This window comes from Myotis daubentonii, chromosome 8 (assembly GCF_963259705.1).
Source record: "Myotis daubentonii chromosome 8, mMyoDau2.1, whole genome shotgun sequence".
Lineage (NCBI taxonomy): Eukaryota > Metazoa > Chordata > Mammalia > Chiroptera > Vespertilionidae > Myotis > Myotis daubentonii.
Window position 1 is genome coordinate 55,579,476 of NC_081847.1, and position 15,971 is coordinate 55,595,446.

Sequence of the window (15,971 nt, forward strand, 5' to 3'; positions counted from 1 at the left end):
TTGGAGTCTATTAATTAAATCATTCCCTGCTAGGTTCATAAGAGCAAACAAGCTTAATATTCATTACATTGTCCATTTATAAGAAAATAATGATTCACATCTTAAATGGTAATTTTTCCCTCTGAATTAATAAATTTCTTCACTGCTGAAAAATAGTTGTGATTTTTAATGTATTCATGCCTCACAAATTATATAGATGATATGCCTTCAAACAGGCTCACTACCCCTTCCTGCCAATCCCCCCTGCCCCCCCGTTTTTCCCCATTCTAACTACACATGAGAAAGATAGACTTTGCTTAAATATTGGATTTGTGATTTTCTTAATCCAATATTAGTCTAAGGTTAAGGCAGCTTTGATAGTTACTTTTCCAAAAATGTTTACGTTCAAAATTCTTAGAGGAGACCTTCGGTTTCAGCCAATATTTTTCAACTTTACTTAAGTTATAATCAGAAGTATTAGAAATATATAGTGAAATTAAATTATGCTTTAATTCACTTCACACCCTTGGTGACAATTTGTATTTGTAGATGACTTTTTAAACTATAGTTTTTACAAACTATGTTTTTATGGATGTTAAAGCAGAAATAAACAGACTTCATTTTCTCAAATCTAGCCTGCTTCTTATGTAAAGTGACCATATGCCCTGGCTTACCAGCAACTGTTCTGGTTAATATCTGTTGTTCTGGCTAATTATTAATAGGGCTCTTGTTTACTCTAAAAAATGTTCTGGTTTTGGTTATAAATCATATGATCAGAAGCTTTAAGGAATTTGAAGTATAAACTAATAAAAAAAGGCCATTTTTAAAATGACCTTTTGTAGTCAGGAGTATTTCCTTCTCAACTATGTACAGACCTATCTAAACTTTTTTAAAAAAATAATATTATGGTATAGATAATATAAGCAATAATATTATTTGATTTATTGCTAGTACTCTGAAATTCCTGAGTTTAGAAGTAGTTTGTTTAATACTGACAGGAAAGGGATGCAGGAACAATTAGTGATGGTAAGAAACAAAGTGCTTTTCCTATATATCTCTTTTGAAGCTAAATATAACTGTCATAAAATTAGAGCAGGACCAGTTTTCATCTTTCTAGAGAAGTCGAGAAATTAGGTGGTTTGACTAGCATTATATGTTCAACCTAATAGATAAGTTGATCCAAGACTTCAGACCCAATCTTCTTGCTATAAATCCTATAGCTATGCTCTTGCAGCATACCCTACTAGTTTTGAGTAGTAAATTTATTTAAAACTTATCCTGTGCTTTTAAATTTTTTAATTTAGAAAATATTTTTGAGAAAATAACCAAATAAAGTTTCTGAATTTTGATTTAAAATTCCTATTACCTACAGGCAGTTCTGGTCCATTTTTCTATTTACTTCAGAAAGCTTTACATTTTATGAGGTTACTAAAAGGACTCAGTCAGGGTTGGAGTGAAGCACCTATTATATGGATTAATCTCAGATCATTTTTTAGATTTTTTTGCATTAATAATTGTATTTCATAGTAATTATGGCACAGGTGCCTTTTTATTTGCCTTTTAATAGGTGTAGATATTTGAGAGATGAATATAAATTGACTTAATAGAATTGGCAAACATGTTCATATTAGCCTTTCTCAAATCTAGAGAATCCCAAGCTGTGGATTCTTCTATAAAGTAAGCTTAAAACTAAATAGATTAAAGGACCTTGAGTTATGTTGTAATCTCAGAAGGGACCAGAGCAGGAAGTGCTCCAAAAAATTGTGACAATTGTGTGTTCTACAATCAGTGATGGCATATAGCCACATTCCCAGCATATGGTACTTGTTAAGTCCTGAGCTGGGAGATAGGACCAGGGTTTAAGCTCTGGCCCTATCTCTGATTATCTGCTTTTTTTCTAGACAAGTCTTATTTCCCCAATTGAAAAATGAGAATATTCATGGTTACAGTGTCCAAAAGAGTTGTTGTAAGACTTCATAGAAGTTTGAAGCCACATGCCTATTGAGCAAGCAGAGTGGTGGAAGAAGAACCTTGCCTATTGGGAGCAGAAGGCATGTGCAAAGGTTCTTGTCTGGAGCATCACTGTGAATTCTGGAAACTGAAAGTATATAGTAATGTATTTGTATAGGTTGCTATTGGAAAATCAGCAAAAGCTCCACTTAATTGGTTTGATGAATTCTAATTTTGATTATAATTCTATTGAGCAAGTAATTTAACTTATCTGTGCCTCAGTTGTTTATGAATGATATGAAGAGACTAATATATATGTTGGGTATTTCACTGGATTGTTGATAGGACTGAATGATTATATGTATGTATCCAAACAGTATAAGAAACTCTTATTAATCATAGATAGTTTTAAGAGCTACAGCCAATCATAGAGATCTCTCCAATTGCTAGTTACAAAATTATAGTTAGTGAATGTTGAATTGCTACGTAAATTGTGAGACATTTATAATTATAGAAGGGGTTAAATTACAATTTGTTAAATGCTTTTACATATCTTATTTGATTCACATAATTAAGTTTAAATAAATCAGGTAGTTTATTTTATTGTTATTTCCATTTTATTTTATTCCAAGGGACGTTAAAAATCATCTAGCCCAACTGCAAAATTGCATAGGGAGGAAAAACCAATTTATTTATTTCAGAAATTGGTGGTTGTAAGAAATAATTTATTTAACAGAGATTTATGATAAACTCAGCTTCAAGTCCAAGAAAGGAAGTGTTGGTATCAAGTTGATTGTCATCTGAGCTAATTTAGTAAATACCTGATTATATTTGATTCTTTCTTTTGACAATAGTATCTGTTATTATTTGGCTTTGTTCAGCAGTGTGTATCCCCACTTTTTCTTATTTCTAGGCTGTCTTCAGTCCAATTTCCCTATTTTATCCTTATCAATTCATTAGCTTCTTTAACCAGCTTCTAAGAAAGAGGGTTAGGTCGTGTGGGTTGGTGTTTGAGCTTCAACCTATGAACCAGGAGGTCATGGTGCAACTGGTCGGGTCACATACCCGGGTTGCGGGCTCAATCCCCAGTGTGGGGTGTGTAGGAGGCAGCCAATCAATGATTCTCTCTTGTCATTGTTGTTTCTCTCTCTCTCTCCCTTTCTTTCTGAAATCAATAAAAATATATTATTTTTTAAAAAGGAGGGTTATTTTTAAAAACTCAAATACTAATTATTTTAACAATTCAAGTTAAATGAAGAGATAGACTTTATTTACACCTATTTCTTATTTAGCTAAACTAGTTTTATCATGCAAAATAATATGGTATTTACTTAATTAAAGCATGTAACTGTTTGGTTTTCTATTTGACTAGAGCAGCGGTTCTCAACCTGTGGGTCGCGATCCCTTTGGGGGTCAAATGACCCTTTCACAGGGGTCGCCTAAGACCATCGGAAAACACATATATAATCACATATTGTTTTTGTGATTAATCACTATGCTTTAACTATGTTCAATTTGTAACAATGAAAATACATCCTGCATATCAGATATTTACATGATGATTCATAACAGTAGCAAAATTACAGTTATGAAGTAGCAAAAAAAATAATTTTATGGTTAGGGGTCATCACAACATGAGCAACTGTATTAAAGGGTCACAGCATCAGGAAGGTTGAGAACCACTGGACTAGAGCCTTCGTCTAATGTATTCTTCAGAGCCATGCTAGCGTCTAGGATCATATTATAGGTTATAATGAATTATTTTTTGTAACCAGACCCTCTTGGACATAGTCCAAGACAAACTTGTTCTATTCAAAATTCTGTGTTTTACTATAATAGGAAGTGTTACTTGAGGGTCCAGTGTAGTCAATTTATTTTTACTAAAGTTTTACCAATATAAACTTAAACAATAAATTCTTTAGATCAGTACTGGACTCAAAGTATTTTCAGAATACATACTAATTGCTCATTTGCTGCTGTTTGACCCTTTTAAAATTGGCAACCAAATTCAGGAAATGAAATGTAGTTTATTAGAAAATACCTTTCTCACAGAAGATCAGGTTTCAGATCTTCTCAGGTTTTGTGGGAATGGATCAAATACACTGGATAAAAATAGGCTAAAGTTCCTCACTTCCAATTAGAAATTGCTGTACTCATTTCTCAGAAAATCCATTTTAGTTATATAGTTTATTAAAATTATATTGGTAAACTAAGGAATAAGTGTTTTGACCATATCTTTGCTGTAATAGTGATGTACTAGACACCTTTTGGACCTGCTCACTGCAATCATTGCAGTTGTATAACCAGATTCAAGCACAGGAAACCTGACAGCCCCTCACCTGGACTTTCTGTTCTGGGGGCTTCTCTGAAACCTTTGGAAATAGAAACAGAACCTGAAAGTGTGAGGAAATGAATAACGCATGAGGCATCACTTAACTGATAGAAGTCAGACTGGTGGATAAATGCTCCTCTTGCATGTCTTTAGCTTCATGGCTCCTAAGAAGGTACCAATTTGCCCATAGTAGGGGATGAACTCCAGAATGCACTCTTGTATTGGCCTTCCCTCCCTCCCCATTTCTTTCTCCTAATCCTTCACTTCTGTTCCCTACTTAAAGCACATAACTAACTGTTCCCTGGGATGACTTCCCAATAAAGAACTTGCACATAATCTAGAGGATTTAGGCTCTACTTTCTAGAGATAACCCAAACTAAGAGATCATGGTTAAACATGAAATTTCCATTTTAGTATTTTTGTTAATGGAAATTTTGACTTTCTTCATTGTTTTCTTTTTTGTTAATCCTTACCCGGGGATATTTTTTCTATTGATTTCTTTCCATAGAGAGAGTGAAAGGGAAGGGGAGAGACAGGGAGAGAGAAATATCGATGTGAGAGAGACACATCAATTGGTTGCCTCCCACATGTACCCTGACCTGGGCTGGGGATGGAGCCTGCAACAGAGGTGGTGGCCCTTGACCAGAATTGAACCCTTGACCCTTCAGTCTGTGGGCTGATGTTGTAACCACTGAGAAAACTGGCTAGGAGGAAAATTAAATTTTTGCAAGTTTGTATGCATGGATGGGAGTTAGATTAATTCTATGTACTACCTTGTTAAAATGTTAATGCTGACTCCAAATTGGTTGAACATGTGCATTTTAGGCTATTTTTCTGATAGTGATAATGGTTGGATTTCAAAGAACTCATACACTATTGCTCAGTCTCTTAAAGGTAAGAGAATCTTTTTGCTTCTCAAACTTTAGTGGATATCAGCATAATCTAGAAAATATGTAAATATATAGATTCATACAATCTACCCACCAGAGATTCTAATGTGATATGTCTAAATGGAGTTTAGAAATCTTCCTTTTTAATAGGCATCTCCCAGGTGAGTCAGATGGTCCAGAGACTACATTTTGAGAAGCATTGTACACGATTACAGTAGTAATACTGCTGGGTGTAATCAATCTATGACTATGAAGTATATTAAAACTAATTGACTCCACAGAGATTGAATTAGTACTGTTAATCATATGTTCTAATAAATCGAGCTAAAACCAATAAGAATTCAGATTAAAAGGATAACCCAATTTTTACTTGAGTCACTGTGCTCTTCCTTTGTATAAATTTTATTTGATACTAGAGGCCTGGTGCATGAAATTCATGCACAGGTAGGGTCCCTAGGCCTGGCCAGCTATCAGGGCCGATTGGGGAGACCGGCAGAGCGATTGGGGGGGAGGTCCCCACTGGCAGTCGCCTTGGTTGGCTTGGGGTCTGCGGGCAGGGGGGAGCTCCTGCATTGATCATCTGCCCCTGGTGGTCAGTGCGCATCATAGTGACCAGTCGTTCCACCTGTCATTCCGCTGTTCAGTCGATTTGCATTTTAGGCTTTTTATTATATAGTATTACTTGGTTTTAACAGTATTAACATGTGGTTTGTTATGGTACCAAGGAACTACTAAGAATTTAATTTACACTAGATGTGTTTAATATATGCTTACTGGTGGAACTAGCAAAGGTCATTTATCTCAAAGACGTAAACACATTCTAAAAAGTAAAACTGTGGGAAGAGACTGATGTTGTCATGCTGGATGGACTAAACAACTTTCCTTACTGAATGACCTGTAGCCAGGTTCTGGTGTAGCCAGGTTCTGGATTCAGGGTACAGGTTTCTGGCCTATGGCCAGGTTCCAGTGGTTAGCTCTGTATTATAAAGAACAGTATACTTGTTTCTGAGCAACATATATTTGTTTTAAATTTTGTTAGACAATTGTTTGGAAAGTGACTAGAGCATAATTTAAGAGATCACTAAAATGCTATGTAGATGGTATTTATTATTCAGATCTTATATTATTGAAATTTGATTACAATATAAATATTTTCAGAAAAGTGAATAAAGTTATTGATCTTGTATTTCTCAATGTTTCAAGATTCATTCAGAAATTCATTAGATTTAAAATGTTTTCGTGTTGGAAGTTTTTCTCACTCCTAATGTAAATCATTGTAGAAACTGTAGGCAATGAACTTCCAAGGAAATAGACTCAAGATAGAACTTTGAAACTAAAAATTTGCCATGCAAGTTATAATCTCACTTTGACAATAATAATAACTTCTAAGATAATAGTTTCATGGTTACTTTTATATATAGAAACATTTATATAGAAACATTTAAAAATTATCTTTGAGATTTGTTATTCCCTGCCCTCTTTTCAGTTGTTTATAGTAATACTCTAAATCTTTGAAAATAAATGCAGGTTAAATACTAATTTAATGAATAGTCACATAAGATTAAATTGCTTATTATATAATAAAATAGTTTTAATAAGAATGTATAATTAGTAGCATGCCTGTGCCATTCCCTTCTCCCTTGTCTTCCCCTACAGGCATGTATTTCCTAAACTCCAAGAGACCCATGAGACCTGCCACCAGGGGAGCAATGGGCAGCGGAGCTGGTCTCAGGGGGCTAACCTCCTGAACCTATTGCCAAGGCCTCCTTTTCTCTGAATTCCCTATGAGCCAAAACTGCCCAGCCTAGGCTCTCCTGTTGCTTCTTCTATGCCCTTCCTAGTTTCACTGTCCTAAGTGTGTTTTTGCAGCAGTCAATAAATTCTTGCTTACTTTTCTTAAAAAAAAAAAAAAAAAAAGAATGTATAATTAGTAGGCTTAATTGGTAAGTAGTAATTTTGTCTTTAGGTATACCACCTACATACAAGTTTTTTAATCGTAAGAGGAAAAACAATTCATTTACCATGGATATAAATTCAAATTATATTATTAGCACAAAGCTTATTTGTATAGCAATTAAACACCTTTTAGGAAATTAAAGTTGACTGCAAGAGCTCAGTAAGAGCAGTTTGTGTTATAAGTAGATCTATTTGTTGGTTCTAATATCAAGTCATTTCCTGCTCTTAGGTTTTAGAATGTTTTGTCACACTCTTCTGAACTTCTTTCTGATTAATGACATACATTTCTTAAATATCTTGCATATGAACTTTGTTCACTAACTCCATTTCCTAATCAATTAATGAGTCTAAGCTAATTTAATATTATTTTTAGAAAATGTTAAATCCTATTCTGTCTTATTACACCCAAAACATTTTGAACCCACTCTCCCTATCATTTACTATCAAGGAAATACAGTATGATTTAATACTGACCTACAATAAATTTAATTTAGAAGAGAATCTTTTGGAGGAAAAAAGCATATTCTAGAGCCCTGAAGAAATAATTCAACTGATAGTAGAAAGAGCACAATTCTTAGACCAATAGAAATCCTTGGACAACTAATTTGATGTCATATAAGATAATAGATATAAAATGCCTTTGAAAAACTCAGATACTAGGCACAAGTAAGGTGTAATTTAGTCTATCTATTTGAAAGTTCCTTTCTTTGGTATAGAGATGATTGAATTTGAATTTAAAAAATTATTTAAACGCTCTTATTACCTTGATATATTGCTCTCAAAATATGTTTAATAATGGCTTCTTGACTCTTTAATTGGATTCACTTACATGGGTTTCTAATTTTTTAATTTAATAAGGTTAAATATTTTTCAATATTAAATCTTGATGCTTTCCAAGGTTGCTGATTTAATTTTTATATCTCTGATAAAAATAAAATGTATATTCTAAGTTAAGCTTTGACTTCTCTTACTCAAGCTATTTGTTGAAATTTATTATAAATTCTATTAATAGGGTGGAAAGGATATTGACATTTGCTGCACCTACTATGCTCTAGGAACTGTGTTGAGTGTTTTATACAATAAATCATGTAATTCTTCCAACAACTCTTAGAAAATGGTAGTCGTTTCCATAACTTATAGATGGAGAAAAGAGAACTCAGAGGGTTCAATAATTCCCTTGGGTAAACTAGGTTGTAGCAGAGTCAGTATTCAAACCCATTTCAGTTTGGCTCAAAAACTCATGTTTTTCAGCATGCTATCCTTTCTGTTTACTGTAAAGTTAAGAAACAAATGGAAGTGATTATTTTCCACAGCCACTTGGACTGAACTAAATTTACCAAATTTAGAAGCATTCCTCAGGTAGGATTTTCCCTGTGAAAAGATAAAGAAGTTAGGAGAATTAACATTTAGTTCTAGGAGTCAGAGTTGAAATTTTTGAACCTTTGGTTCTCAAGCTTTCTGTAATCCCATTTCCTTGGAATTCCTCAAGTTAAAAACATTTAAAGCATTTTTGAGCACTTGTGTGCAAAGCACTGTAGTAAGAGCTTACTCCTTAAATAACATGTTCTATCATCTCTACCAGGGGTTTTGACTCCTGCAGTTCTGGTCTTCATAACCTTATTGAAGTCCTAACCAAACTTTAGATAGCTTTTTTGGAAAATCCTAAACTATATCCATGTAAGAGTGACTAAAACAATACAAAAATACATACATCTATTCTAAGAAAATAAACAGTTGAGATAGTTTAAAACAATATTAAGTCAGAAAATGACAGTAGGACCCACAAATATGAAGGAATGTGAAACACTTATCAATTTGATATAAAATTTTACGATGGCATTAGGAAATTAGGGTTTGAAATGGCAGTCACCTTCATTATCAATGGCAACTCCAATAAATTCAGCCACTATACCAAAAACGTTTGGGGGTAATAATGATATAGATTAAAATAGAAAAGCAAATAATTTTTTAGTTCAGCAAAGACTCATTAATGTAACTCTATAACACATTTTTATTTTTTTACAAATTCTTTAGAAAACATAGATTAGATTTCATGTAGCATTCAGAAGAATCAATATAGAGTAGTGAAAAAATTATTAGTCTGGGCTGGTGTTGAGGAAACATGTTCTGGTTCCAGATCTACCTTTAGCTTGTTTGTAGTAATTTAGCATATTTTGAGGCTTTTCATTCAACTCAGATAATGAGGTGTTGGATTCATTAGTTATCTTTAAGAGTCCTAGCTCAAAAATGTTATGATTCTGAGTGTTTTTGATAGGAAACACATGAAGGTACTCAGGAAGCAAAGAGGTTACTATTGTTAAGAAACTTAGCATTGTTGACAAAAAGAGTCATTGTATGAAACTGTGTGGCTAGGATAAAGACAAAGGAATGCATTCCCAACTAGACTTAAAGAATGAAAAGATTTTTAAGTGAGTAGAACACTTTTTGACCTGGGCCCTGACATAATGAAGGGCTGTATAAAACACAAATACACACATGTACAAAAACACAGACTCCTAATTTGATTGGTAAGTGTATATAGCCTTAATTTTAATCAAAACATCACAGTGTATCAATGTTTTAAAGGAATCAATTTATGGAAAATACATAAAAGTTATTTTTTCATATATTTAAAACTGAAAATCCTATTAAATGAAAACTATAGAATCCCTCTCTAAAATGTAGAGTTAGGCTTTAAATATTATCTATAGATTTGATATGAAAAAATATATCTAGTTCCTAGGTAGTTTTCCTCAAAACCATAAACATAAAACAATAATAAATAAATTGTAATCCTAAATTAAGTTTATTTTCAAACAGTAATCCCTGTATTTAAACATTATATGGTTTAAAAAATGTACATTACTATATATAATAGATTCACTAGAAATACTAAAAGTATAGTCTATTGGTATATACCCATATCTTGCCTGAAAACTAATTGAAAAGAGAAAAATTAAACCAACTAAAATTTTTTATTCTATTCTCCCCAAATTGTCAGAATACAGTTTATGGTAAAAAGACTTTTTTGTTTTGGTTTGCTGAATCAGCACATTCCTTTTGAAGATTCAACATTACATGGCTTTTTAGGAGTCTAACTGAATTATCTGAAGTTTTATGCAGAATTGACTTGGAAAGTAGGATTAAAAGGCATCCAAAGGATTTCCTTGCAAATGAAATCTCATCTGAATATTTATTCTCACTTAAAAAATTATTTATTAACATCTTAAAGAAACCCTAATAGCCTTTGAGTTTGAACATAAAAACAAAGTGAGGATTCTAGGGACAATGAAAAGAATACATGTCTTGTTGAGTTTAAGGAAAAGTCATATTAAGGTGGTCTACAAAAGCTCTTGACAGGAGACTATTCAGTATAAATCTGTTTAAAAAGGTATTTTAATTTCCAGATAAATTCATATGTTAACTGTTATGTTAAATTGAATGCCAGAAGATTTGTACATTGAATTTGACCTAATATTAAGGGGGTAGTTTGGTATGCAAAAATAAATCTAAAGGGGTTGGTAAACTTTATTTTAAATGAGACAAACTAAAATAAATTAATTGGATCCATGAAAGATGTAAAAGAATTATTTTAAAATATAAAGAAAAGAAAGATCCAAATTTTCTTTAACCCCAGAAATTTTTCAGATGTAATAAGGCATGACAAAAACTTGTCTTCATTCCTTTCTATTCAACTCAGTAAGTGCTTTGAGCTCCAATGGTTAATCAGTTACCAGATTCCACATCTTTATTTTTTACAATCCCCAATTCTTGTTGTGAATTGTTCCTCTTAATGTACTTACAATCACCAAGAGGACACCACCATTTTTTCCACCGTAAAAAAGCAATTATTATTTCATCCACAATTAGATTTACCACTTAAAATTGTTACTGTATAGCAACAGCCCATAAAACATAATAGTATATTATCAAAGAAGTAGATGGCTTAAGATGAATTACTAATAGATGAAATATATTAGCAAAATTATTCAACTCAGCTTTTAAAATGGCTATAACCATATCCACCTTACAAAAAAGTATAGCAAAAGTACATTATAATCTTTATCCAAATAAGTCAGTGAACATATATGCAAGTGTTATAAAACCATATCTAATTTACATAAAAGGTATAATGCAGGTATTATGTTAAAAAACAGATATCTTCTGAAACATCATTTAATTTAAGCTTCCAAAATTGCAGAGAAAATTGAGAAATATAAAAGCAATTTATTAACTTACCCTTCAGTTTATTTGGAAAACCTCTGCTCTTGGTCAAAAGCAGAAGGTGTTTCACTGCTGACTTTCCCTGAAGCTATGAACTTAAACAGTAAACCAGTGGAAACCACGTCTCTGGACCACGCTAGAGTTTGCTAGACAGTGCTGCTGTGTGGAAGAAGTCTGCTGCATCTAAGCTATATACAATGTGCAATGGATAACCTAATATGTCTTTCATTTAACTGGCTGGGCAGGTTTCTACAGTCTGTGGAACATGGAATCAAACCAGAATATGTTGGCATAACAGGCCCGTCAAACCGGTTCTTCTGTAGATCCAGAACCCGTCCAACCAGTCTGCATCAAAGGCTCGCCCAACAAGCTGCAGCGGCTCAGCTCTGCTAAGCCTGTACCGGGTGAGTTATCCCCACCTGCCGTCAACTTCCAACAAACTGCTCAGAATGTTGTAGCCTCCGGCAAAATAATTCAGCGTTCTAGTGGGAGGAGTAGATCTGTGTCAGGTATAGCAAGAGTCCATTGTGATAAACCTCTCATTGTAGATACTTGAGTATCTATCATCCTCAGAGGTAGGTAATCCCTTTTAAAAATGTACTTCAGGCTCTCTGCAGACTAAAGCCTCTAGAAAGAGATTATCTACAAGAATGAAGAATCCATGATGCCTGACCTTTTCCACTGGTCTACTTGGCTCTGTTCACTCTAGTTGAACCTTGAGGGGGAGGTTGATATTCCCACAAGAGTAGTGGCCCTGAGAAGTAAAAGGAACGGTTTTTAGAGGGAGGGAAAACTAAACATTTGTCTGGGTGTGTTGTCTTCCTTGTGCTTAAACAATCCTCATACCATTTCAGTTTGAAAAATTCCTATTTCTACATACTAGGGCAACTTGGAGAGGTTTTACTTTGAATATTCAACAGTTGAACACAAAGTACTGATATCTACAAGGTGCCAGAAACTGTGTCAAGTATAGGGTTACAGTGGTGAAAAAGACTAGTTTAGTAAGAGGTGGGAGGAATGTTCAGGTGCCCAGTTAAGCATGTCTAGTAATCTTTTGGAAGAAAGAAGTGAACAACAAACACAAGATCACATTTTGACAGAAATTGGTTTATAGTAAGGGAGATCATGTGAGATTTGTCCTTACTCTCTCATAATACTTCTTTTCTATCTACTGATATAGTGATTCTCAAACTTTCCTGCTGATTAAGAACACAAATTACTGGCCTCACTTCCAGAGATTCTGACTCAGTAGGTCTGGATGTTACCCAAGCACTTATGGTGATTATGCTGAAATTGTGGCAGAGACCATAGGCCCAGACTCCATGCTCAGCTTCTTTTCTATTTTTTTGTACCTAATTAAATACGATACATATTAATAAAAATTTACTATATTTACTTTTGTATCTCCAGTGTCCAGAATACTGACACTTAGAAAGTATTTAATAAATGCTTATTAATTATCTACTCAGTGCCAGGACTTGCTAGATCCAAGGGGAATCACAGCTAGTAACTATTATATGAATCAAACTACATTAAGTACTATAATTATAATAATTGAGGTAGGAGCACAGAAAAGGGAGCAAGTATGGCTGAGTATGGGAAAGCCTTCACAAAAGAGATGGGACTTAGAGACTTTCCTTTCTTAGCATGACCAAAGATTGCTATCTGCAGGGTAACAAAATGTTGAGGGAACAATAAAAAGAATGCCTTTGATATGATTCAGAAATAAAATCTTTAAGTACGCAGACACTATGACCTGAAAACAGTAATAAAGGTTATTTAGAGCAGGGCCCCGCAAATTTTTCCATAAGTATCAGGGAGTAAATATTTTAAGGTGTGTGGGCCAGATTGTCTCTCTCTCAATTATTGAACTCTAACATGGTAGCACTAAAACAGTCAGTGAATAGTAGTCAGTGAACGGGTGTGGCTGTGTTCCAATAAAACTTAACAAAAAGAGGTGATAGGCTATATATGACCAATGGACCATAGTTTGCTGACTCCTGATCTAAAATGAAACGTGAAAATTAACAAGACTGCATAATTAGTTAGAATGGTCTTGGGAGTCAAGAAGATTTGGGCTCCATCCCAGTTCTGTTCCATATTAGCTTTGTCACCTGAGTCAGACATTGGTTTTATTTTAAAATGTGGAAGAAAGTAATAGTTGCTAACCCCTAGAGTTATTGTAAGATTCAAGTAATTTAATTCACATGAGGCTTTAATGAAAAAATTTAGTACACATAAGGGCCCAATAAAATGCTAGCTAAAAATAAAACTAGTTGAACATGGGTGTTTATTTCCATTAGTTCTTAAAGCCCAACTAACATGACAGCATAAACTCTAAAGGATCAAAAACATTGAGAGATAGCAGACAAGAGGTGTTCATACATTTTGGAAGAAGGAATGAGGAAGAGTGATGACTAATTTAGCAGAACAGAGAAAGAGGAAGTCTAAAAGCAAGTCTGTCTTTGCTATAGAACCTTAGAAAACTTGAGGAATTAGAGGCACAAGATACCTTTAAATAGTTTGGAGGAATTAGCGGGGCTTTATTTTTTAAATGTGTTATTTAAAAAAAATTTTTGGTTAATACCTCTGGGTGTATATATTTTTCCATTGATTTTTAGACAGAGAGGAAGGGAGGGAGAGGGGAGGCAAAGAAACATGGATGTGAGAGAGACACATCAATCGGTTGCCTCCTGCACACGACCTGGGGGCCAGGATCAGGCCTGCAACTGAGATACATGCCCTTAACTGGGAATTGAACCAGGACTCTTCAGTCTACGGGGCTATGCTCTAACCACTGAGCGAAACAGCCAGGGCATTAGGGAGGCTTTAAATGGGAGGACTGGTGACAGAAGATAGGTAGGACTTGACTCATTCTGGGAGAGATTGTCACAGGTTGGTTTTGGACTTGAAAATACCAGGCAGAGCTGATGGTGAATAGTAAAGCACCACACTGAAAACAATGCGATCCTATTAGTTTCCAACGGGTGCTCTAACAAATTACTACAGACTTAGTGGTTTAAAAGAATACAAATTTATTATCTTACAGTTCTGGAAGTTGGAAGTTCAAAATGGATCTTACTGGCTACAATCAGGGTAGCAGCAGGGTTGAGTTTCATTCTGGAGGCTCTGTGGGAGAATTTGTTTTATTGTCTTTTCCAGCTTCTACAGGCTGCCTGCATTTCTTGACTTGTGGCCTCTTCCATCTTCAAAGGCAGCAATGGCCAGTTAAGTCTTTCTCACACTGTATCATTCTGACTGTGCTGCCTTCCTCTCCCATATGTAAATCCAACTGTATAATAAGATAATCTCCTCATATTAAGGTCAACTGATCATCAACCTTAATTCCTTCTACAACCTTACATCTCCTCTGCCATGTAACATAACATATTCACAGGTTCCTGAGATTAGAGGGTGGACATCTTTGAAAGACCATTATTCTGCCTACCACAGAGATTAAGTCATATTGAAAGGTGAGATGCCCAGATTCATTCCTCTGTTTGGCTTTTAATGCTAGTAACCAGGTTCAGACACATCACTTAGAAAGCAGGAAACTGGGGAATTTCTCTCCAAGAAAATCTCAAAACTCTCATCACCCTAATGCAGTGGTTATTAACCAAAAATGATTCTGCCGACAGGGGCCATTTGGCAGAGTCTGGGAAAATTATTTTTTTTTAGAGAGAGAGGAGAATGAGGATGAGGAGCAGAGGGAGGAGAAGGAGAAGGAGGAAGAGGAGGAAGAGGAGGGGTGGAAAGAAAAAGAAAAGGAAAAGGAAAAGAAAAGTAGGAAATATGATTGATTTTTGGTATTAAATTTAAATTTAAATATTTTTTAACATGCAGGTGTTAAATTCACTCATCAAGGGTTAATGTTCAAAGATCATAAAGTGAGGAAGGTGATCAAACTGTTACAAGTACAAACTTGCACCTGCAAAACGTGTGCACATTTATACCTGCCAATATTCATAAGTAAGGGTTTGCAACATACTATCCAACAGCTAGTAAAACCTGATCACTGTGAAATTAAGAGCATGTTTTACCTGAATAAGTCCAAATCAGGAAACTTCATTTTGAGCTTCCTCAGTTACTCTTAGGGTGTGTAAACATGGAGTATTTATTTATTTAACATCCGGAGCCTCAATTGCTTCATTTACTAAATGAAGGAGTTTAATTGAGTATATTCTAAATATCTATTTAGCTCAACACTTTTATTCTTTTGGGCAAATGAACAATTAAAAAATGTGAAAGCAAAAGCAAAATAGACCAATCAAGGAGACATTCTACAGAAGAGCAATTTTAAAATATAAGCTAATTTTAAGGTATGTCCTCTAAAAGCTGACGCTGAGATACGGATTCAGGTGCAAGTGATTTATTAGAAATTTGCTCCAATGTGAAACCAGTCATTGAGTCAGGAAGGCAGGCCCGTAAAGGAGACTATGAAAAGCAAGGGTATGAGTTCAGCGTCAGCCTGATCCCAAGGAGCTCCAGAGCACAAATTATAAAGAAAGAGTTTATCCCACTTGGAGGCAAAGGAACTAGGCTTTCATATTCCTGAATCAGTCACTGGCAACTGGCTATTCCAGGGATTTGTAACTTCCAGGCACTTTCGGCTCTTCAAGAGAATTGACTCTAGTAACCCA